Genomic DNA, 26,980 nt, shown 5'->3' on the forward strand with positions numbered 1-26,980 from the left:
CAAGAACCGTTTTCAGCTGTCATTTGCAAGCTTTTCAATAAACATAGCTTCCAACTTCCCATAAAATCCACAATTCCTTTTCCGCCATTGATCGCCAGCCATGACAAAAAATAAACACAGCCATAAGTGATGTCTATAACAGGACTGATATCAACAGATGCCAATAACAATAGATAATATACATACTTCAGTAAACTTGTGGGCAAATTTGACCTCCAGCAGCCTTCCTTGTCCCTGATGTCATGGGTGAAGATGGTGAGGCTGAATAGACTCTGGAGAGAGGCGTTCATGTAGCACGTATTCCCTAGGTTCGAGAACCTGTGGCAGAGATATGAACACATCCCTACTCTGTTACTGCATGGAAGTCAGATAGTAACGGGTCATTCATGCCCAGTAAATTGGCTTGTTCCTACTTAATAATGCAATCAAGTGATATAATCACATGAAATTGAAGCAGTCCAGATAAAACACCAATTCTATTCAACATACCGACCTCCGTCTGTATTTACATACCCTCAAAATAGTTTTATACCATATACTGTACAAGAGCTCTGACCAATAACAATTTCTGAAGACCATTTCAGATTAAATGTAAGCCCACTTGAGAAAAGCAATGCAAAAAATGGTCATGTGAGTACAACTGATTCGTTTTTCTTGATAATTCTTCCCATTATACAGCCTGAATGAACTGTTACTCTTACCCAAGGACAGTATGATTGATCATGGTCCTCTGGATGACGTGTTCCTCCTCGACCTTCCGACAGCTTCGGAATGGGTGGCCGATGTTCAGGGCCGATTTCTTCTCTGGGCGGCCGATGTTCAGGGCCGATACCTGCTCTGGGCGGCCGATGTTCAGGGCCGATACCTGCTCAGGGCACCCGATGTTCAGGGCCGATGCCTGCTCTGGGCGGCCGATGTCATGAGCCGACGCCTGCTCTGGGCGGCCGATGTTCAGGGCCGATGTCTGCTCTGAGTGGCTGATGGTCGAGACTGGCTCTTCTGAACAGAGGATAGTGAGGGACACTGGCGTTACCTTTGTCCCCTTCTTTCCTTTCTTAAAAGACCATTTCTTCTTCTTTTTCTTCTTTTGGTCTTTCATTTGCTCTTCTACACAGCCGATGATGGTATGTGGCTCCGCTGAGCAGCCAATGGTGGTATTCGGTTCCTCTGTGCAGCTGTTGGTGGTATCTAGCTCCTCTGAGCAGCCGATGGTGGTATGTGGCTCCGCTGAGCAGCTGTTGGTGCTATCTAGTTCCTCTGAGCAGCCGATGGTGGTATGTGGCTCTGCTGAGCAGCCGATGGTGGTATGTGGCTCTGCTGAACAGCCAATGGTGGTATGTGGCTCCGCTGAGCAGCCAATGGTGGTATTGGGTTCCTCTGAGCAGCCGATGATGGTGACTAGCTCCTCTGAGCAGCCGATGGTGGTATCTGGCTTGTCTGAGCAGCCGATGATGGTAACTAGCTCCTCTGAGCAGCCAATGGTGGTATCTGGCTTGTCTGAGCAGCCGATGGTGGTATGTGGCTCATCTGCGCAGCCGATGGTGGTACATGGCTCCTCTGCGCAGCCAATGGTGGTATTTGGCTCCTCTGAGCAGCTGTTGGTGGTATCTAGCTCCTCTGAGCAGCTGATGGTGGTATGTGGCTCCCCTGAGCAGCTGATAATGGTAACTAGCTCCTCTGAGCAGCCAATGGTGGTATCTGGCTTGTCTGAGCAGCCGATGGTGGTATGTGGCTCCTCCGCGCAGCCAATGGTGGTATCTGGCTCATCTGCGCAGCCGATGGTGGTATCTGGCTCCTCTGCACAGCCGATGGTGGTATGTGGCCCCGCTGAGCAGCCAATGGTGGTATTCGGCTCCTCTGAGCAGCCGATGATGGTGTCTGGCTCCTCTGCGCAGTCTATGGTGGTCACTGGCTCCTCTGCGCAGGTGTTATTCAGGGCCAGCTGGTCTGCAGATGTTGACTGGGCCTTTTGTCCTTTCTTCCCTTTTTTCCCTTTCTTCTTGGTTTTCTTTTTCTTCTCCTCATCATCATCCACTACCTGGGCCCACACGTTTCAAATGTTACTATCTGGAATCAGTTTTCTGAGTCTTACGCACCACAATATGATATGGTACACTCGTCAACTGAATGATAATGTTTTACTGTCTTTTTAAAAATCAGAATACAGACAATTATGTGGAAATATTTCATATTTAAAATTTGATAATGATTAAATATTGACACAATTATTCCTAAAATATATTTTAAATAAAACAGACAATATATCTGTCAGAATATATAACAGACAGAATATTGTAAAAGTTTGCATTTGATTATTTATAAAAGTATTTGATACTGTATTTATCCAAGGTCTGTTCCGTGAAAATGGTGTATAAGATTAAACCAACTGATCCGAATAATATGAAGGGAATAATAAAAACATGAATAAAGATTTTGTAGTCTACTTACCGTACAACAGCAGAACAATGAATACTTGAACTTCATTTTGGAAATTGCTTGCAGTGCTGTTCAGTTATCGAGTAATTGTAGCTAATGATGCAAATTTCAGTGTACAAATTTCAAACTTGCAATAATTGTTGTTTTACTGTGACGTGGGTTATTTTGCATTGCGTTGCCTAGAAATATTCGATACGTCAGGTTACTACTGTGTAAACAAACACGTTCCGATAATAGACGTCAATACTGAATTACACTAGCTTGTACAGTTCTATTCGTCGTATCTGGTGTTTTGACCAGTATGCTAAAAAGCTAAAAGTGATGAACAAATAAAAAATTGTCGCGTTAAAACTCATTAAAGCACATCGTTTCTGAACAATGTCAAACTTGTAGAACGCTACTCTGTTATTGTTCCAAAACATTCGGGTTCCGGAATGTAAGGGCGTATATCCCTTCAGAAACGTTCGCTACCTAATAATAGCTATCAGTTTGTAACTACCAAAAATGTCGCCATGTCAAGATAAACAAATCCCCCTCAAGTTATCATCTTTGCCTCTGGCAAATAAGATTGTATTGTAGTTTGATGTGATCCTTGTTTTTCGAGTTAAATGTATTCCCTCAACATTCTCCATCAATAATGTCTTCAGTCTTCAAAAGTGATTGAGTCTATGTTGTGCAATCAAGAATGTCACTTTTGTCCCCTGAATATCTTAGGCCTGCTGCCAAGCCTATGGATAAAAAAATCAAATCAAATAAAAGTATTTATCTAAATCAGTCGTCCCCTTCTCCTACAGTAAGAACACCAGGATAGCACCTCTTTAAACCAAAGCAGATCTGCAGCAAAGATATTTCCAAATAGCATGTCTGTGAAGATCAATTTACTGTACCTAAATGACACTGTATTTGTGTGCTTTTGCTTGAAAAGTGACATATTTCTCAATCTACAGATTCATTCAGTCAATCTGACTTGGATATTTTTAATTATGATCGGTAAACATGTGCCTTCACATCACTCACACCAGCGCCATAGACTGCAGCAGGAATTCCACACCACCTTGGGGTCATTCAGCTGCTGATGTTTACCACTGTACATAATCGTTTACTCCCAGTGATGACATAAATTAGTTACTCTCATAATTCCACTTTATGTCAATTTCAGACAAACTTTGTGCCATCATTTCAGGACTTTATTCTTTATTTATTTTTTTGATAATTATATTTTTAGCATTATAGCTCCTTAAAAAGCAAACACTTAAGTAAATACTGTTAAATAACATACAAAATCAGAAACAGAAGTTAGTGGTTTTAGATCACTCGCTAAATATGGAGACAGCAGAGAGAAAAAAACAACAGTTTGATATCTGTGAAACGTCGATAAATTTACACAACGGAAAAGGTGAGACTGAAAATGTTTAACATTTATCTGCAGTATCCGGCTAATAGTGTTTTACACCAAATGCTAATTTCTTGCAGAGGAATCATGCAAAAAAAAAAAAACATTTCCTGAGGGTGACTGGTCCATCTGTGATTTTGTCCTTGATGTTAAAGCATTTGCTCCTTAACAACTTCAATCTCAACAGTTGCTTCACTTAATGAACACTAAATTTGCTGCCATTCTGTCACTCTATTACTCCATGCCAATTTGAAAACCTTTTGTTACCCAGTGATAAAATATACACTACAGATATTTTCTTTAATATAATCCCATTTAATCCTCATGTAGTTTAATTATAAGCAAAGGGTTAAGAAAAGGTTTTTAAATGAATCCCTTTCATCACTGATAGGCAAAACTCAAGAGTTCACGATTAGGTCAGATTCCGTCCTGATTGAACTTTATTGACGCCCCAGACTCACTTTTGAAATTGTACAGAGTCCAGCCAGAAGAAGACGGTTTGCGCTAATGGAGAGCGAATAAAACTCCTGAAAAGAACAAAAAACTTGAAACAATAACTTACAGCTAGTGTAGCTAGAGACGTTATCCTTTCTGTCGTGGGGTTAATGTTTCATTGTGTTGGTAAGCTAATGCTATACTTGTTAGCTTGGCTCATCTTCCTACAATGCATGTGTTTGCTGGCTAACGTTGTGTGCAGTCGTTCCTCTGCATTGGGGACTTCAGGCAGGGGAAGGCCCTGTTTAATGGCCACATTGTGCAGGACACAGCAGGCTAATATTATTTTGCACACCTTCACGGGTGCATAAAGAAGGGTACCACCTTTATTGTCCAGGCAGATCCATCTCGGTTTCAAGACCCCGTTTGTGCGCCCCACAACGGCCTGAGTAGCAGCGTGTGCCTCACCGATCAGTTGCACATTAACGGAATGAAAGTTTTTCCGGTTTATGTAAGCAAATGCATCACAAAGAATGTGTAATCTATTGAGTTGATTTTCATAGATAATTCACAATCATGAACCTAATCTGGATCTTAAACCTGCTAATTGCCAACTAATTTAACGAAATGTATTATATTTTTAATTGTCATGTTTATATCACGTGTTTCAAAGGCATCTGCATATTGTTTACATAACAGAGCGCAATATGAATAAAAACGTAAATTTCCAGTAGTGACAAGCATTATTTATGTGCATTCTTGAATTTACACAAGCACTACGCGTGGTCAGCAGCAGGTGTAGATTTTGTTAGTAGCTACGAAAAGATCGGAGCTACTAGAATATTGATGAATGCCAAAAACCCGTAAATTTTCCTCTACTCGCATTTTACACACAAATTCGTTCAGCTCACGTTTCATGAATGAGACCCAGTGTCTTTATTTCCATCGTATGTCTGTTTTTTTATGTATTGAATCTAAATAGCTACACGGTTGTTGGAGTGTCACCCGTTTCAGTGGATAGCTTTGGGAACTTGCTGACTGCCCAGCAATCTGTGTCTTCATGTATTTTTGCCTATAGGTGAGCTATACCGTAGTTGGGAGACTGCATAGTTCTCTCTCACTGGCATTGTTTGCATATCTACTTCCTACTTGCTGCCGTTTGTTCGAGTTCAAGTCCTCGCTCAAGACGGATTAGACTCCTCAACCATTTTTATAGGTCGTTCTTTCGGTTGGCTAAGTGCCGGGGAGTTATTCATTCCCTTTTTTTCAGTTATCCATTTCCTCCACTCGTGAGTATCCTGTGTTTCTTTGGATACTTTTAGAACCCTTCTCGGTCGCATCTAGTCCGATGACCCCGCTCCCTTACAATCCAGGCAAAATGGTCTGCTGGTCAAAGAAAGCGTGAGGAAATTTAGACGCATGGGGTGTTTAACTACTTAAATACAAATACAGGCCAAAGTGCTTTAGTATTTCAGCACCTTGGCTGGCATCATTTTTTAATTTAATTTAGGCTTTCGACACATTCAGTTTTAATCCAGTTCCAGTCTATGCGATGCAAAATATAGCATACTTTAGGGTCATTATTAAATCGGATGATATCTATTATGGGGAGGTACCACAGGTGACAAGCTAAATTCCTTTCCGCTATTAAGAATGACATTTAATGTTTTAAATTTTTTTTTATATCCAACGGCGAATTAGTTGAGAATCATTTAAAAAACATTAAAACCTCTATTGGCGGCACGGATGGTGCAGTGGGTAGCACTGCCGCCTCACAGCAAGGAGGTCCTGGGTTCGAATCCCCGTCGGCCGGGGCCTCTCTGTGTGGAGTTTGCATGTTCTCCCCGTGTCTGCGTGGGTTTCCTCCGGGTACCCCGGTTTCCTCCCACAGTCCAAAGACATGCAGGTTAGGCTGATTGGAGAGTCTAAATTGCCCATAGGTATGAGTGTGTGAGTGAATGGTGTGTGTGCCCTGCGATGGACTGACAACCTGTCCAGGGTGTATTCCTGCCTTTCGCCCAATGTATGCTGGGATAGGCTCCAGCCCCCCTGCAACCCTGTTCAGGATAAGCGGGTTAGGATAATGAATGAATAAAGCCTCTATTGATATGATTTGTTTATTTTCCAACATAAAATACCCCATAAAAGAGAAATGACAAAATGTAACACAAAAAGCTCCTGTAACTCACAAGCTATTTTGGCTAGGAAGCACCTAGTAAAGTTGCCAGTTGATCTATAAGCTAAGTTGGGGAAAAAATGTTTTTGTACAGGAAATATGTAATTTAGAAAATGGTCCTTAAATTTTGTATATTTGGTGTATTATACTTGGTATATGTGACACAGCTGGTATAAAAACATCTAAATGAACTACTTTTTGATAATTGTTTCATATATTTTTATGAAGCTACATTATTTGTAGAAGCTGAAAATAATAATATCTCAAAATTGACCTATCCAGGCAAAATGGCCCTTTTCACCTGTGGTGCCTTGTACTTCAAGGACCTTCAAATTTGACTTGCTATGACATTAATCATGGGGAATGGTAAATGGACTGCAGTTATATAGCACTTCTATCCAAAGTGTTTTATAATTGATGCCTCATTCACCCATTCTCACACACACACCAACAGCGACAGGCTGCAATGCAAGGTCCCAGTCAGCTCGTCGGGAGCAATTGGGAATTGGGCATCTTGCTATACTTCATAATATAGTAAAGCAAATTAACTTTGTGAGGTACTATATGCTTGCAAGTTGATATTCATAGTAAAGGGTGAAATTGTTCCATTCAAACTCATTAAATTGCATTGTTTTTGCATTCGCAAATATGTAAACATACACACTCATTGACCCTAGTTCAACCATATAGGAAAATTGTTTTTTGATTGGTTGATGGAGTTTCAATGTGTGACTTCTGCCTTTTCTTACAAGTGCCCCCCATGTTCTGTAAAGAAACGTATTTGTCATGGCAGCTTTCGTACAGAACTATGCCCCCCCCCGGGGCTGATCCTTTTAAGGGAAGAGGTGCATGATCCCATGAACCCCCCCCCCCCCCCCCCCCACCGTCACCCTTTTCTACACTGCCCAGCCTTCTCCTTCTTTGTTTTTTTTTTCCTGAGGCTTCTGCCTCGCCCCCACCCTGAGTTAACGGACCGCTTCAGCCCTGTTCATCCCCTGGTTCATGCCAGTGCCTTGACACTTTCTGAGCTACAGATGGATGCATCACCCTGCCTCTCTGCACAATATACTTCCCTTTATTTTGACATCCAGCTAGTTACATGTATTACCTTTACTCAACTGTAAACTGCACCTTATGTAATAGATGTACTTATTATAACTCTATTATATCCATTCCACCGTGACACCTTGCCAGCCAGCAGAGGATGGGCTCCCGCTCTATAGCCGGGGTCCTCCTGAGATTTCTTCCCATTGTGGGGTTTAACTCACCACTGTTTGAGGATTTTTCTCCCCACTGTTCAGTCATTTTCATATGCTTACTATTTGGTGATTGCCCTTCTGTTACTCTTTAAGTTGTCTTTGTGACTTTGTGTCTCCTGGAAAAAGAGCTATAAAAATATGCATGTCCCAGGAAACGCCATCCCAAGTATAGCCGTGGCAGGATCATGTTCTGTGGATGCTTTTTATCAGTAGGGACCATCTATTTAGGAAGAATGGACCAATGGATGAAGATAAATGCAAGAAAATACTGCAATAAAACCTTTAGCAGGACAATGATCCCAAGCACAAGGCCAGAGCAATATTTGAGTGGCTCATGAACAAAAGGTGAATGTCCTACGTGGCTCAGTCAAAGTCTAGATGTCAGTCCCACTGAGAATCTATGGCACTGTTAGAGAATTTCCACAAGCATCATCCTACTGACCTGATCAACTAAATCTGCTAGAAAGAATTGGCATAAATGCACCCAAACAGTGTGCAAAGCTGGTAGACACTTACCCCAGAAGAGCAGTTACATCAGCAAAGATGGCTCAACGAAATATAAATATGTGGGGTTAAGTCACTTTGAGTTTTTCAGAAAATGTACTGCTGGGGTACATGAATTTACAATGAAAATGCAGATATTAATCCATCAATCTGCTTACTCTTGGTCAGGGTCAGAGTGAGGCCAATCTGAACAGACATTGGGTGAAAGGCAGGAATACCCCCAGGCCAGGTCCATCCAAGGGCCCACAGACAATTCACCCCCACTGATTTAACTGATTCAGGCTCTCCAGTTATCCTGATCTGCATGTTAATGGGCTGTTGGAAGAAACAGAGGAAACCAAGGATGCAATCTGCAAACAGTAAGGCCAGGATTCAAACTCAGTACCGTCTTGCTATGATGCGACAATGCTAAACACTGGAACACCGTCGGCCAAAATATGAATGTGTATCATTAAAAACATGCCTAATTTTCATATGCAATCCAGAAAAACTATTCTTGCAAATGGTGAGTGACAGTGAGCACCTGTGAAACTGTGAGCCTGTGAAACTTCTTCTGTTTCCTTATGTTTAAAGGTTTCCATTTATCTCTACCCGATCACATTTAACAATGAATAATATTATAATATATAACAATATTATATATATAAAGCCACTGAAATGAAGGCACTGGCGGCATTAAAACACAAGGAAAAACTGAAACAAAACAATGTTTTCATGCAGTATTGATCTTTATTGTTTTGAACAAGCATTCTAAACTATTTATCATATTTATGTTATATACAAAAACCAGACAAAAAGACAAACAACAAATACAAATGGTGAACATCATATCAAAACTAAAACACACAAAACACAGACAAAAACACTCACAGAAATAATGGACCCTACAGATACAAATATTTTATTTGGCTGTATCTTCAAGGATAACTTTACCATAAAACATTTTTTAAAATCTACAACATACATGTGTAAAACAAAATTGATATATATGGTAATTTATCACAAAAGTTAAAATGACATTGAGATGAACACAAATAATACACAGTTTATGTCTCTGTAAACATTTTATTCAAGTACATAACATTTTTATTAATTAAAAATTTTTATTTTTGGGTCACCCTATAAAAGTGTGCCATTTTGCATCCGTAGGAATCTGAATGAACTAAAGCACATTGTGTATCTGATGATATGAAACCAAATTCAATTAATTCAAGTGTCCTAAAGAGTTTGAAACACATTTTAGTGTTGGGAATCTTGTCAAATTGGTCCCTAGAATCAATTTCTCAATTTCTATGAGCTATAAACCCCCAACCCCCAAAAAATACAATAAAATAAAATAAATTATTTGTGTCATTATGCTATTTCTGTACTTTTGCTTTTGAGGATGTATCGAATTTCAGTTACATACAAACACATCTATATCAATGCAATATAACTCATTACATGAGATACTTATACTTACCAGGTATCTAAAGTTTACACAATTATTTCAGGCTAATAAATCATTCATGAAATTGTTTCTCACCCTCAGATAACATTGCAGTAGGTTTCACTTTCAAGAAATCTTCTGGTGCTGGAACAATGGATCTTTTAGAATGTAGCCCAGTATGACCCTGAACCTGGGGCACAGCAATAAAACTACCTTTATGGAATGGTCCAGTGAAGGAACAACTGAAGCTAGAACTACAGTAGGCCTATTACTTCACAGAGAATCACAATGGTGAGGTGTCCCCACAAATGCCCTGGGGTGCATGTAAACCCCTATTGAGAGGGGAAATAAGAAAGCAGCCAGCTGAGGATAAGGACTCCCCATTTCAAATCTAGATTTTAAAGTAGAGAATATCTAGAAGTGTTGAACTATATTACAGGAAACTGGGTAAATGGTAAATGCTAACTGGGTGTATAAAGAAAAGCAGATTGGAAATTCCTGAAAAATAAAGAAACCACTAATTGACTCAGAAATACAAACTGTACGGAAAGGCCAAGGAAGATAGCGACAGGTGATGACAGATGGATCTCAAGAAAAACCCTAAAACTATGGTCAGTGACACCAGCAGAGGACAGAGGGGAAGATATGAAAAGCCGCTACAGAAGACATTGAGAACATAATTATAGAGGTGACACAGCACGATGCTAACCTCTCATAAGCAGCAAGAATCAAAAGGCCAGACTAGAATTCATCAGAAAAATACAGAGACAAACCAGTAGATTTTATGGAAAGATGAGACCAAAATAAAGCTTTATCAAAGCAATGGAAAGCCCAAAGTGTGTGTGTGGGGGGGGGGGGGTGAAAGGAACAGCCCACGATCCAAAGCATACCACCAAAGCATCATCTGTGAAATATGGAGGAGGTAGTATCATAGCTTGGGTACATATGGCTGCTTCTGGAACAGGCTAACTCATCTTTATTGTTGATGTAACAGAAGATGGCAGCAGTAGGATGAACTGTGTACAGACAGATTTTGTCTGGATATGTCCAAAGAAAGCCCTCCAACCTCATCAGCTGGCACTTCAAATTGCACCAAGACAATGACCCCAAACACACGGCCTATGCAACCACAGCATTCATCAATGAAAGAAAGTTAGAAGTTTGGGACGGGCTAAGTCAGACGAGACTGCAGATAAGCAATTCCAAAAATACCAAATGTTTGATGTCAGTGTGTCATAGATTTAGTTTTTGCATTTAAGGGCTCTGCAACCAAATATAAGAATTTATTGACTTGATTTACTTATTATAATTTAATTTTCTACACCTGAAATGGGGGTACTCAACACAAAAACAGCTGTTTCTGTAAAATGGTAAAACATACGCATTCAAATACCAGGAAATATCAAATACCATGATAAAAGATGAATATCTTACTACTTACGTACTTGACAATGATCTCAGATTTAAATGCCTTAAGTATATGGCAAAATATTTACATTTCACTCTACCATTATTATACATTTGGAGGACTCAACCACCATTTAAGGACAATAATAGCCAGGCAGAGGATTTTCTCAACTGATTAAACTTACACACATAAATTGAGGGACAACTTAAGGCAAACAAAGCACCAGGGGAAGATGGCTACACCTCATTGTGATACAAATCATTCAGGCAGCCACTTACCCCCATGTTATCGGGATCATTTAATTGGGTGGAAGTCTGTCATTTCAGTCCCAAAAAGAGGGGAAGGATAGATTGGAGTGAGCAAATTATAGAGTGGTCTGAACCATGACCGTAAATTGTTTGCCTCTATTTTAACTAGAAGAATTGAGACATTTTTACCTGGAAGAATTAATTCAGACCAGAACAGATTTGTTAGACAGAACAGGATCAGGGCAGTCTTGCTGGGGCTTGAGGCAGTAAAGACGATATGGTAGGATATGAACAGAGTGAGTGGAATGAAAGACATTTAAAAGATATAGCAATTATGTCATATTATGACTTTGACTTTGTCCCAAATAGGTTTGATTCCAGGATTCGGAGAGGAGACTAGAAAGGGCCTCACATCTCACAGCACCCTTTGAACCAGGAGCAATTTGAAAGTGTTCAAGAACTAAAAGATCAACATCAGCAGCCAGAAATCGGATTCATGCTATATGATTTGCTCCCAGAAAACACAAGAGTAAGGAAAAATGGGAGAAAGATACAGGATTCTCCACACTGGAAGGAGATCTGTGAAAGCATGGGCACTATTATAAATCCCATTTGCATTTTCAGAGCTATAGTTGGGAAGGGAAATCCAAGAGAGAATAAAGATAAGTACCGTCTCAAAATAATACTAGTGACACCCAAAAAGGCCCACACTAGAAAATGGTTGAAACCAAAGGCAACTATGGTGGATGGCTGGGTTGATGATTTGTGATGGAGAGATTAATATTTTCTATGATACTCCAGCAGGAAAAGTTTAAAAGAATGTGGGACTACTGGATTCAGTACACAAAGAGAGTAAAATTGTAAATCGGCTGAAAATTGCCAAAATTGAAAATTGCAACGAACAGAGATTGCGGAAGTTAAATCCAAAGAAATGTAGAAAGGACACTGAGAAACTAAGTGCAAGATTAAGGAAAATAAAATACGAACAGTACCAAAAGGAGAAGAAAATACAGAGCGGGCATGCCCCAGACACCCTTTTTGGAATTTCAAAGATGGGAACAATTTCCAGAATGATCTATGAGCCTGACTATTTACACATTATCAATATGCAAGTTGTCAATAACAAGTTGCCTTTTCTATTTCGTAATCTGTTGAATTTGTTTCAATATTATTTTTAACCATTTCAAATTGTGTTGAGAACAAGCAGACTAAATTGTATACATGGATACGCAATATATAAAATGGCACATTTTCATAGGATGACCCTCTGTCTTTACAGTACATTTCAAACAATAACTTCAGCATAAAACTTAAACATGAGTGGCGAAGCAGGGAGGTCTGAGTGATCTCACTGAAGGCTGGCCCCTGTTGCGTCTCTATACACCAGCACCCCTACAACAGACATCAGCCCAATCATGATGCCCGCAAGCCTCCCCCAACACAGAACTGCACCTGACACCACCACCACAGAGGAACTCTCGCGTGTGTTCATAGTTCAGCGGTTATTCTACCTGTAATACACTCACAGAGCAGCAGGGCTCTCACCTATGGATGAGCTCTCACCTGAGCTCGTAAAACAGCATGTAGGCTGAGTTTGACCTCCGCTTCAGCACAGACTTCTGGTCCGTCGGGGTCACTCGCTCGTCATCGAATGACAGCCAGCGTCCATTGCAGTCCCTGCTGTCACTGATGTAATGGCCTGCAGAAATACACAGATTTTTCTGCTCAATGTGCCTTTAATAGGGGATTAATAATATACTGATAATTTCTTGATCAGATTGAGGATATCATATTCGGTATCTCACCGTGTCTCATATTCGATCCAATGTGGGAGAGCACGCTGGTGATTCTATACTCAGTCTAGGAGAGAGAAGGTAGAAATCTGGAGTCAGAAGAGGTACACACCAAAACCCTAACCCTAAGACCTAAGAAGAATTTGTGGGGCAGTCCCAGGAAGGAGCAGTCTTTGCCTAGTACAACTGTTCTACTCATTCAATACCCCTCCTCCTTCTTTTCATCTCTCCCTCTCTCTCTCTCCTCACCATAGCATAGCTGTCCTGCTCTATCTTGTTGGGCGTACTTCCCTCCGCAGATCTCTTCTTTTCAGCTTCAGGGGAAACCAAACAATTCCAAAAACACCATCAGACCTTTTGCCTCATCTTCACTACCACAGACTATACACACTTATCCCTCAGCACTGGATTATTGACGCTGAGTTAGGGGTTCTGCAGGGTTACTGAGCCAGCAGATTTCTGTGGTTTCCTCTTTACTAGCATCCAATATAGACCAGGGTACCAAGGTGTGTGGACCTTTTTGGCAGAACAATAACTAAGTAAGGGCTTAAGTGCAGAAACACACCAAAAACCAGCAGACCCTGGCACCCCAGGACTGGAGACTGACAGTCTGGTCCTGTCTCATGCATAAATTACCGAGAACAGCACCCTCTGGTGGGGAGGAGGTCTCAAAGCAATCCCCATGGGTCAGGTGAGGCTTGGGCATCCCTGGCAATCTAACATTGGCCCGGCTGTGTGCCCGCAGACGGAGCAGCGGGGAGATGCGGAGCCGGTCGTGCAGCTTCACCAGGCTTCCTCGGTGGTTCATACTGAAGCGTTTCAGCTGCACGACCAGCACGCTGCACAGACGCACAGAGGAATGCCTCATTTATCCAGGAAAGGTAGTAATTTAGCCAGGCCAGATATGCGATACGAAAGAGGGAAAGACTGAAAGGGAAGGGGGGCAGACTGCCTGCACTTACCGAGGCAATGACTGGAACCTCTGATCCACTGAGGCCAACTGCCCGGAGCACCACTGGCACTTACACTCTACCTCAAAGCCCTGCAATAACATAACATAACAATAACATTAACACAGATCTCACAGACTACAAAGCACAGTAACACACTCGAGACAGACCTCGCACAGTAACACACTCAACATGGACCTCACACACCACAAAGTGTAGCAACACATTCAACACTCTGTTCACAGACAAATGCAGTAATTTCAAGTCTCCCAGGTGGATACTTACCTTGAAGTAGAGTGCCAAACTATCTTCTATGGAGCCCCTAGCGACTAAGTCCACGGACAGACAGTTGGAAGGCTCCGTTCGACATACCTTCTCCCCACAGCTATGGAGAAGGAACCACAGAAGCACTTAAACTTGACACGCACAGGCACGGATGGGGATGGAATTAAGTTCAACTCATGAAATGTATACATTCTGCTGTTTTTATTTGATGACTCACAAATTGGCCAAATGGAACTCGTCAGCCACAGTTTTGTACATCTCTGCTTCGGGACCAACCCTCACTCTTCCAGCCCGGTTTGTGATTGGTGGAAATCTCCAAATTCAAACCGAGCCAAAATGGAGATGGCTGTTCAGTTTAACTGAGTGCGTGGGAGAAACTGCACATGGGAGGCTCACCTGAGGCACGTCCTGGTGGACAGGAGCTCAAACTCAAAGTTTGCCACAATGGTACTTGCGTCAGGGTGCAGCCCCACCCTTGTCCTCATGGAAAGCCCCTCGTCTTTAAGCTGGGACAGGAGAACACTGAGGAACTCATGAGCATCCTACAGGTGGGGGAAAAAGAGGGTGTTAGGCTTCAAGGTGTTAGCCTTTAGAGCAATTATCTATGCTACATTATGCATCTAATTTGATTTGCTACTTACAGCACTACACCCTCAGTCTATCCAAGAAGATAGGCATTTGTGTGTAGGTATGTGTGTGTTATGTGTCTCACCTGCTGCTCATCCCCACAGAAGTCGCTGAAGTTCGCAGTGATGGTCTGTTTCAGGGTCTTCAGCAGGCTGATCTTTCTCTGATGGCTGGGGCTGGCCCTGGCTGAGTGCAGATCTGTGAGACACCTGCAGGGGGCAACAGAAGCAGCAGGCAGTCAGAAAGACGTCACATGAGATTTGAGTAATTATGGCTGGGACGAAACCGAGCAAGCATACACACTGGGGCCCGAGGACCAGGTCTGGGAACCCATAAATTAGACCTATGAGTAAAACAGTTCACATTGCAGTTGTAGCAATATCATTCTTTAATGGAAGAAATGGGCTCATGAGTAAAACAAAACATATAGGGACACAAGAACCGTTTTCAGCTGTCATTTGCAAGCTTTTCAATAAACATAGCTTCCAACTTCCCATAAAATCCACAATTCCTTTTCCGCCATTGATCGCCAGCCATGACAAAAAATAAACACAGCCATAAGTGATGTCTATAACAGGACTGATATCAACAGATGCCAATAACAATAAATATTATACATACTTCAGTAAACTTGTGGGCAAATTTGACCTCCAGCAGCCTTCCTTGTCCCTGATGTCATGAGTGAAGATGGTGAGGCTGAATAGACTCTGGAGAGAGGCGTTCATGTAGCACGTATTCCCTAGGTTCGAGAACCTGTGGCAGAGATATGAACACATCCCTACTCTGTTACTGCATGGAAGTCAGATAGTAACGGGTCATTCATGCCCAGTAAATTGGCTTGTTCCTACTTAATAATGCAATCAAGTGATATAAGATGTAAGAACATGAAAATGAAGCAGTCCAGATAAAACACCAATTCTATTCAACATACCGACCTCCGTCTGTATTTACATACCCTCAAAATAGTTTTATACCATATACTGTACAAGAGCTCTGACCAATAACAATTTCTGAAGACCATTTCAGATTAAATGTAAGCCCACTTGAGAAAAGCAATGCAAAAAATGGTCATGTGAGTACAACTGATTCGTTTTTCTTGATAATTCTTCCCATTATACAGCCTGAATGAACTGTTACTCTTACCCAAGGACAGTATGATTGATCATGGTCCTCTGGATGACGTGTTCCTCCTCGACCTTCCGACAGCTTCGGAATGGGTGGCCGATGTTCAGGGCCGATTTCTTCTCTGGGCGGCCGATGTTCAGGGCCGATACCTGCTCTGGGCGGCCAATGTTCAGGGCCGATACCTGCTCAGGGCACCCGATGTTCAGGGCCGATGCCTGCTCTGGGCGGCCGATGTCATGAGCCGACGCCTGCTCTGGGCGGCCGATGTTCAGGGCCGATGTCTGCTCTGAGTGGCTGATGGTCGAGACTGGCTCTTCTGAACAGAGGATAGTGAGGGACACTGGCGTTACCTTTGTCCCCTTCTTTCCTTTCTTAAAAGACCATTTCTTCTTCTTTTTCTTCTTTTGGTCTTTCATTTGCTCTTCTACACAGCCGATGATGGTATGTGGCTCCGCTGAGCAGCCAATGGTGGTATTCGGTTCCTCTGTGCAGCTGTTGGTGGTATCTAGCTCCTCTGAGCAGCCGATGGTGGTATGTGGCTCTGCTGAGCAGCCGATGGTGGTATGTGGCTCTGCTGAACAGCCAATGGTGGTATGTGGCTCCGCTGAGCAGCCAATGGTGGTATTGGGTTCCTCTGAGCAGCCGATGATGGTGACTAGCTCCTCTGAGCAGCCGATGGTGGTATCTGGCTTGTCTGAGCAGCCGATGGTGGTATGTGGCTCATCTGCGCAGCCGATGGTGGTACATGGCTCCTCTGCGCAGCCAATGGTGGTATTCGGCTCCTCTGAGCAGCTGTTGGTGGTATCTAGCTCCTCTGAGCAGCTGATGGTGGTATGTGGCTCCCCTGAGCAGCCGATAATGGTAACTAGCTCCTCTGAGCAGCCAATGGTGGTATCTGGCTTGTCTGAGCAGCCGATGGTGGTATGTGGCTCCTCCGCGCAGCCAATGGTGGTATCTGGCTCATCTGCGCAGCCGATGGTGGTATCTGGCTCATCTGCGCAGCCGATGGTGGTACGTGGCTCCTCTGCGCAGCCAATGGTGGTATGTGGCTCCACTGAGCAGCCAATGGTGGTATTCGGCTCCTCTGAGCAGCCGATGATGGTGTCTGGCTCCTCTGCGCAGCCGATGGTGGTATGTGGCTCCTCTGCACAGCCGATGGTGGTATGTGGCCCCGCTGAGCAGCCAATGGTGGTATTCGGCTCCTCTGAGCAGCCGATGATGGTGTCTGGCTCCTCTGCGCAGTCTATGGTGGTCACTGGCTCCTCTGCGCAGGTGTTATTCAGGGCCAGCTGGTCTGCAGATGTTGACTGGGCCTTTTGTCCTTTCTTCCCTTTTTTCCCTTTCTTCTTGGTTTTCTTTTTCTTCTCCTCATCATCATCCACTACCTGGGCCCACACGTTTCAAATGTTACTATCTGGAATCAGTTTTCTGAGTCTTACGCACCACAATATGATATGGTACACTCGTCAACTGAATGATAATGTTTTACTGTCTTTTTAAAAATCAGAATACAGACAATTATGTGGAAATATTTCATATTTAAAATTTGATAATGATTAAATATTGACACAATTATTCCTAAAATATATTTTAAATAAAACAGACAATATATCTGTCAGAATATATAACAGACAGAATATTGTAAAAGTTTGCATTTGATTATTTATAAAAGTATTTGATACTGTATTTATCCAAGGTCTGTTCCGTGAAAATGGTGTATAAGATTAAACCAACTGATCCGAATAATATGAAGGGAATAATAAAAACATGAATAAAGATTTTGTAGTCTACTTACCGTACAACAGCAGAACAATGAATACTTGAACTTCATTTTGGAAATTGCTTGCAGTGCTGTTCAGTTATCGAGTAATTGTAGCTAATGATGCAAATTTCAGTGTACAAATTTCAAACTTGCAATAATTGTTGTTTTACTGTGACGTGGGTTATTTTGCATTGCGTTGCCTAGAAATATTCGATACGTCAGGTTACTACTGTGTAAACAAACACGTTCCGATAATAGACGTCAATACTGAATTACACTAGCTTGTACAGTTCTATTCGTCGTATCTGGTGTTTTGACCAGTATGCTAAAAAGCTAAAAGTGATGAACAAATAAAAAATTGTCGCGTTAAAACTCATTAAAGGACATAGTTTCTGAACAATGTCAAACTTGTAGAACGCTACTCTGTTATTGTTCCAAAACATTCGGGTTCCGGAATGTAAGGGCGTATATCCCTTCAGAAACGTTCGCTACCTAATAATAGCTATCAGTTTGTAACTACCAAAAATGTCGCCATGTCAAGATAAACAAATCCCCCTCAAGTTATCATCTTTGCCTCTGGCAAATAAGATTGTATTGTAGTTTTATGTGATCCTTGTTTTTCGAGTTAAATGTATTCCCTCAACATTCTCCATCAATAATGTCTTCAGTCTTCAAAAGTGATTGAGTCTATGTTGTGCAATCAAGAATGTCACTTTTGTCCCCTGAATATCTTGGGCCTGCTGCCAAGCCTATGGATAAAAAAATAAAATCAAATAAAAGTATTTATCTAAATCAGTCGTCCCCTTCTCCTACAGTAAGAACACCAGGATAGCACCTCTTTAAACCAAAGCAGATCTGCAGCAAAGATATTTCCAAATAGCATGTCTGTGAAGATCAATTTACTGTACCTAAATGACACTGTATTTGTGTGCTTTTGCTTGAAAAGTGACATATTTCTCAATCTACAGATTCATTCAGTCAATCTGACTTGGATATTTTTAATTATGATCGGTAAACATGTGCCTTCACATCACTCACACCAGCGCCATAGACTGCAGCAGGAATTCCACACCACCTTGGGGTCATTCAGCTGCTGATGTTTACCACTGTACATAATCGTTTACTCCCAGTGATGACATAAATTAGTTACTCTCATAATTCCACTTTATGTCAATTTCAGACAAACTTTGTGCCATCATTTCAGGACTTTATTCTTTATTTATTTTTTTGATAATTATATTTTTAGCATTATAGCTCCTTAAAAAGCAAACACTTAAGTAAATACTGTTAAATAACATACAAAATCAGAAACAGAAGTTAGTGGTTTTAGATCACTGGCTAAATATGGAGACAGCAGAGAGAAAAAAACAACAGTTTGATATCTGTGAAACGTCGATAAATTTACACAACGGAAAAGGTGAGACTGAAAATGTTTAACATTTATCTGCAGTATCCGGCTAATAGTGTTTTACACCAAATGCTAATTTCTTGCAGAGGAATCATGCAAAAAAAAAAAAACATTTCCTGAGGGTGACTGGTCCATCTGTGATTTTGTCCTTGATGTTAAAGCATTTGCTCCTTAACAACTTCAATCTCAACAGTTGCTTCACTTAATGAACACTAAATTTGCTGCCATTCTGTCACTCTATTACTCCATGCCAATTTGAAAACCTTTTGTTACCCAGTGATAAAATATACACTACAGATATTTTCTTTAATATAATCCCATTTAATCCTCATGTAGTTTAATTACAAGCAAAGGGTTAAGAAAAGGTTTTTAAATGAATCCCTTTCATCACTGATAGGCAAAACTCAAGAGTTCACGATTAGGTCAGATTCCGTCCTGATTGAACTTTATTGACGCCCCAGACTCACTTTTGAAATTGTCCAGCCAGAAGAAGACGGTTTGCGCTAATGGAGAGCGAATAAAACTCCTGAAAAGAACAAAAAACTTGAAACAATAACTTACAGCTAGTGTAGCTAGAGACGTTATCCTTTCTGTCGTGGGGTTAATGTTTCATTGTGTTGGTAAGCTAATGCTATACTTGTTAGCTTGGCTCATCTTCCTACAATGCATGTGTTTGCTGGCTAACGTTGTGTGCAGTCGTTCCTCTGCATTGGGGACTTCAGGCAGGGGAAGGCCCTGTTTAATGGCCACATTGTGCAGGACACAGCAGGCTAATATTATTTTGCACACCTTCACGGGTGCATAAAGAAGGGTACCACCTTTATTGTCCAGGCAGATCCATCTCGGTTTCAAGACCCCGTTTGTGCGCCCCACAACGGCCTGAGTAGCAGCGTGTGCCTCACCGATCAGTTGCACATTAACGGAATGAAAGTTTTTCCGGTTTATGTAAGCAAATGCATCACAAAGAATGTGTAATCTATTGAGTTGATTTTCATAGATAATTCACAATCATGAACCTAATCTGGATCTTAAACCTGCTAATTGCCAACTAATTTAACGAAATGTATTATATTTTTAATTGTCATGTTTATATCACGTGTTTCAAAGGCATCTGCATATTGTTTACATAACAGAGCGCAATATGAATAAAAACGTTAATTTCCAGTAGTGACAAGCATTATTTATGTGCATTCTTGAATTTACACAAGCACTACGCGTGGTCAGCAGCAGGTGTAGATTTTGTTAGTAGCTACGAAAAGATCGGAGCTACTAGAATATTGATGAATGCCAAAAACCCGTAAATTTTCCTCTACTCGCATTTTACACACAAATTCGTTCAGCTCACGTTTCATGAATGAGACCCAGTGTCTTTATTTCCATCGTATGTCTGTTTTTTTATGTATTGAATCTAAATAGCTACACGGTTGTTGGAGTGTCACCCGTTTCAGTGGATAGCTTTGGGAACTTGCTGACTGCCCAGCAATCTGTGTCTTCATGTATTTTTGCCTCCGTGTTAGTTTTCCTGCTTGATCACTTGACTAAGACGTGTGATTTATTTAGAGTATTCTCATTATGACCTTGTCGTTCACGGTCCTAGGTGAGCTATACCGTAGTTGGGAGACTGCATAGTTCTCTCTCACTGGCATTGTTTGCATATCTACTTCCTACTTGCTGCCGTTTGTTCGAGTTCAAGTCCTCGCTCAAGACGGATTAGACTCCTCAACCATTTTTATAGGTCGTTCTTTCGGTTGGCTAAGTGCCGGGGAGTTATTCATTCCCTTTTTTTCAGTTATCCATTTCCTCCACTCGTGAGTATCCTGTGTTTCTTTGGACACTTTTAGAACCCTTCTCGGTCGCATCTAGTCCGATGACCCCGCTCCCTTACAATCCAGGCAAAATGGTCTGCTGGTCAAAGAAAGCGTGAGGAAATTTAGACGCATGGGGTGTTTAACTACTTAAATACAAATACAGGCCAAAGTGCTTTAGTATTTCAGCACCTTGGCTGGCATCATTTTTTAATTTAATTTAGGCTTTCGACACATTCAGTTTTAATCCAGTTCCAGTCTATGCGATGCAAAATATAGCATACTTTAGGGTCATTATTAAATCGGATGATATCTATTATGGGGAGGTACCACAGGTGACAAGCTAAATTCCTTTCCGCTATTAAGAATGACATTTAATGTTTTAAATTTTTTTTTATATCCAACGGCGAATTAGTTGAGAATCATTTAAAAAACATTAAACCCTCTATTGGCGGCACGGATGGTGCAGTGGGTAGCACTGCCGCCTCACAGCAAGGAGGTCCTGGGTTCGAATCCCCGTCGGCCGGGGCCTCTCTGTGTGGAGTTTGCATGTTCTCCCCGTGTCTGCGTGGGTTTCCTCCGGGTACCCCGGTTTCCTCCCACAGTCCAAAGACATGCAGGTTAGGCTGATTGGAGAGTCTAAATTGCCCATAGGTATGAGTGTGTGAGTGAATGGTGTGTGTGCCCTGCGATGGACTGACAACCTGTCCAGGGTGTATTCCTGCCTTTCGCCCAATGTATGCTGGGATAGGCTCCAGCCCCCCTGCAACCCTGTTCAGGATAAGCGGGTTAGGATAAAGAATGAATAAAGCCTCTATTGATATGATTTGTTTATTTTCCAACATAAAATACCCCATAAAAGAGAAATGACAAAATGTAACACAAAAAGCTCCTGTAACTCACAAGCTATTTTGGCTAGGAAGCACCTAGTAAAGTTGCCAGTTGATCTATAAGCTAAGTTGGGGAAAAAATGTTTTTGTACAGGAAATATGTAATTTAGAAAATGGTCCTTAAATTTTGTATATTTGGTGTATTATACTTGGTATATGTGACACAGCTGGTATAAAAACATCTAAATGAACTACTTTTTGATAATTGTTTCATATATTTTTATGAAGCTACATTATTTGTAGAAGCTGAAAATAATAATATCTCAAAATTGACCTATCCAGGCAAAATGGCCCTTTTCACCTGTGGTGCCTGGTACTTCAAGGACCTTCAAATTTGACTTGCTATGACATTAATCATGGGGAATGGTAAATGGACTGCAGTTATATAGCACTTCTATCCAAAGTGTTTTATAATTGATGCCTCATTCACCCATTCTCACACACACACCAACAGCGACAGGCTGCAATGTAAGGTACCAGTCAGCTCGTCGGGAGCAATTGGGAATTGGGCATCTTGCTATACTTCATAATATAGTAAAGCAAATTAACTTTGTGAGGTACTATATGCTTGCAAGTTGATATTCATAGTAAAGGGTGAAATTGTTCCATTCAAACTCATTAAATTGCATTGTTTTTGCATTCTCAAATATGTAAACATACACACTCATTGACCCTTGTTCAACCACATAGGAAAATTGTTTTTTGATTGGTTGATGGAGTTTCAATGTGTGACTTCTGCCTTTTCTTACAAGTGCCCCCCATGTTCTGTAAAGAAACGTATTTGTCATGGCAGCTTTCGTACAGAACTATGCCCCCCCCGGGGCTGATCCTTTTAAGGGAAGAGGTGCATGATCCCATGAAACCCCCCCCCCCACCACCGTCACCCTTTTCTACACTGCCCAGCCTTCTCCTTCTTTGTTTTTTTTTTCCTGAGGCTTCTGCCTCGCCCCCACCCTGAGTTAACGGACCGCTTCAGCCCTGTTCATCCCCTGGTTCATGCCAGTGCCTTGACACTTTCTGAGCTACAGATGGATGCATCTGCCTCTCTGCACAATATACTTCCCTTTATTTTGACATCCAGCTAGTTACATGTATTACCTTTACTCAACTGTAAACTGCACCTTATGTAATAGATGTACTTATTATAACTCTATTATATCCATTCCACCGTTACACCTTGCCAGCCAGCAGAGGATGGGCTCCCGCTCTATAGCCGGGGTCCTCCTGAGATTTCTTCCCATTGTGGGGTTTAACTCACCACTGTTTGAGGATTTTTCTCCCCACTGTTCAGTCATTTTCATATGCTTACTATTTGAGGTTCAGGCCTGGTGATTGCCCTTCTGTTACTCTTTAAGTTGTCTTTGTGACTTTGTGTCTCCTGGAAAAAGAGCTATAAAAATATGCATGTCCCAGGAAACGCCATCCCAAGTATAGCCGTGGCAGGATCATGTTCTGTGGATGCTTTTTATCAGTAGGGACCAGGCATCTATTTAGGAAGAATGGACCAATGGATGAAGATAAATGCAAGAAAATACTGCAATAAAACCTTTACCAGGACAATGATCCCAAGCACAAGGCCAGGGCAATATTTGAGTGGCTCATGAACAAAAGGTGAATGTCCTACGTGGCTCAGTCAAAGTCTAGATGTCAATCCCACTGAGAATCTATGGCACTGTTAGAGAATTTCCACAAGCATCATCCTACTGACCTGATCAACTAAATCTGCTAGAAAGAATTGGCATAAATGCACCCAAACAGTGTGCAAAGCTGGTAGACACTTACCCCAGAAGAGCAGTTACATCAGCAAAGATGGCTCAACGAAATATAAATATGTGGGGTTAAGTCACTTTGAGTTTTTCAGAAAATGTACTGCTGGGGTACATGAATTTACAATGAAAATGCAGATATTAATCCATCAATCTGCTTACTCTTGGTCAGGGTCAGAGTGAGGCCAATCTGAACAGACATTGGGTGAAAGGCAGGAATACCCCCAGGCCAGGTCCATCCAAGGGCCCACAGACAATTCACCCCCACTGATTTAACTGATTCAGGCTCTCCAGTTATCCTGATCTGCATGTTAATGGGCTGTTGGAAGAAACAGAGGAAACCAAGGATACAATCTGCAAACAGTAAGGCCAGGATTCAAACTCAGTACCGTCTTGCTATGATGCGACAATGCTAAACACTGGAACACCGTCGGCCAAAATATGGATGTGTATCATTAAAAACATGCCTAATTTTCATATGCAATCCAGAAAAACTATTCTTGCAAATGGTGAGTGACAGTGAGCACCTGTGAAACTGTGAGCCTGTGAAACTTCTTCTGTTTCCTTATGTTTAAAGGTTTCCATTTATCTCTACCCGATCACATTTAACAATGAATAATATTATAATATATAACAATATTATATATATAAAGCCACTGAAATGAAGGCACTGGCGGCATTAAAACACAAGGAAAAACTGAAACAAAACAATGTTTTCATGCAGTATTGATCTTTATTGTTTTGAACAACCATTCTAAACTATTTATCATATTTATGTTATATACAAAAACCAGACAAAAAGACAAACAACAAATACAAATGGTGAACATCATATCAAAACTAAAACACACAAAACACAGACAAAAACACTCACAGAAATAATGGACCCTACAGATACAAATATTTTATTTGGCTGTATCTTCAAGGATAACTTTACCATAAAACATTTTTTAAAATCTACAACATACATGTGTAAAACAAAATTGATATATATGGTAATTTATCACAAAAGTTAAAATGACATTGAGATGAACACAAATAATACACAGTTTATGTCTCTGTAAACATTTTATTCAAGTACATAACATTTTTATTAATTTAAAAAATTTATTTTTGGGTCACCCTATAAAAGTGTGCCATTTTGCATCCGTAGGAATCTGAATGAACTAAAGCACATTGTGTATCTGATGATATGAAACCAAATTCAATTAATGAAAGTGTCCTAAAGAGTTTGAAACACATTTTAGTGTTGGGAATCTTGTCAAATTGGTCCCTAGAATCAATTTCTCAATTTCTATGAGCTATAAAAAATACATACCCCCAAAAAATACAATAAAATAAAATAAATTATTTGTGTCATTATGCTATTTCTGTACTTTTGCTTTTGAGGATGTATCGAATTTCAGTTACATACAAACACATCTATATCAATGCAATATAACTCATTACATGAGATACTTATACTTACCAGGTATCTAAAGTTTACACAATTATTTCAGGCTAATAAATCATTCATGAAATTGTTTCTCACCCTCAGATAACATTGCAGTAGGTTTCACTTTCAAGAAATCTTCTGGTGCTGGAACAATGGATCTTTTAGAATGTAGCCCAGTATGACCCTGAACCTGGGGCACAGCAATAAAACTACCTTTATGGAATGGTCCAGTGAAGGAACAACTGAAGCTAGAACTACAGTAGGCCTATTACTTCACAGAGAATCACAATGGTGAGGTGTCCCCACAAATGCCCTGGGGTGCATGTAAACCCCTATTGAGAGGGGAAATAAGAAAGCAGCCAGCTGAGGATAAGGACTCCCCATTTCAAATCTAGATTTTAAAGTAGAGAATATCTAGAAGTGTTGAACTATATTACAGGAAACTGGGTAAATGGTAAATGCTAACTGGGTGTATAAAGAAAAGCAGATTGGAAATTCCTGAAAAATAAAGAAACCACTAATTGACTCAGAAATACAAACTGTACGGAAAGGCCAAGGAAGATAGCGACAGGTGATGACAGATGGATCTCAAGAAAAACCCTAAAACTATGGTCAGTGACACCAGCAGAGGACAGAGGGGAAGATATGAAAAGCCGCTGCAGAAGACATTGAGAACATAATTATAGAGGTGACACAGCACGATGCTAACCTCTCATAAGCAGCAAGAATCAAAAGGCCAGACTAGAATTCATCAGAAAAATACAGAGACAAACCAGTAGATTTTATGGAAAGATGAGACCAAAATAAAGCTTTATCAAAGCAATGGAAAGCCCAAAGTGTGTGGGGGGGGGGGTGAAAGGAACAGCCCACGATCCAAAGCATACCACCAAAGCATCATCTGTGAAATATGGAGGAGGTAGTATCATAGCTTGGGTACATATGGCTGCTTCTGGAACAGGCTAACTCATCTTTATTGTTGATGTAACAGAAGATGGCAGCAGTAGGATGAACTGTGTACAGACAGATTGTGTCTGGATATGTCCAAAGAAAGCCCTCCAACCTCATCAGCTGGCACTTCAAATTGCACCAAGACAATGACCCCAAACACACGGCCTATGCAACCACAGCATTCATCAATGAAAGAAAGTTAGAAGTTTGGGACGGGCTAAGTCAGACGAGACTGCAGATAAGCAATTCCAAAAATACCAAATGTTTGATGTCAGTGTGTCATAGATTTAGTTTTTGCATTTAAGGGCTCTGCAACCAAATATAAGAATTTATTGACTTGATTTACTTATTATAATTTAATTTTCTACACCTGAAATGGGGGTACTCAACACAAAAACAGCTGTTTCTGTAAAATGGTAAAACATACGCATTCAAATACCAGGAAATATCAAATACCATGATAAAAGATGAATATCTGTACTTGACAATCATCTCAGATTTAAATGCCTTAAGTATATGGCAAAATATTTACATTTCACTCTACCATTATTATACATTTGGAGGACTCAACCACCATTTAAGGACAATAATAGCCAGGCAGAGGATTTTCTCAACTGATTAAACTTACACACAGAAATTGAGGGACAACTTAAGGCAAACAAAGCACCAGGGGCCGATGGCTACATCTCATTGTGATACAAATCATTCAGGCAGCCACTTACCCCCATGTTATCGGGATCATTTAATTGGGTGGAAGTCTGTCATTTCAGTCCCAAAAAGAGGGAAAGGATAGATTGGAGTGAGCAAATTATAGAGTGTTCTGAACCATGACCGTAAATTGTTTGCCTCTATTTTAACTAGAAGAATTGAGACATTTTTACCTGGAAGAATTAATTCA

This window comes from Conger conger, chromosome 7, assembly GCF_963514075.1.
Source record: "Conger conger chromosome 7, fConCon1.1, whole genome shotgun sequence".
NCBI classification, from domain to species: Eukaryota; Metazoa; Chordata; class Actinopteri; order Anguilliformes; family Congridae; genus Conger; species Conger conger.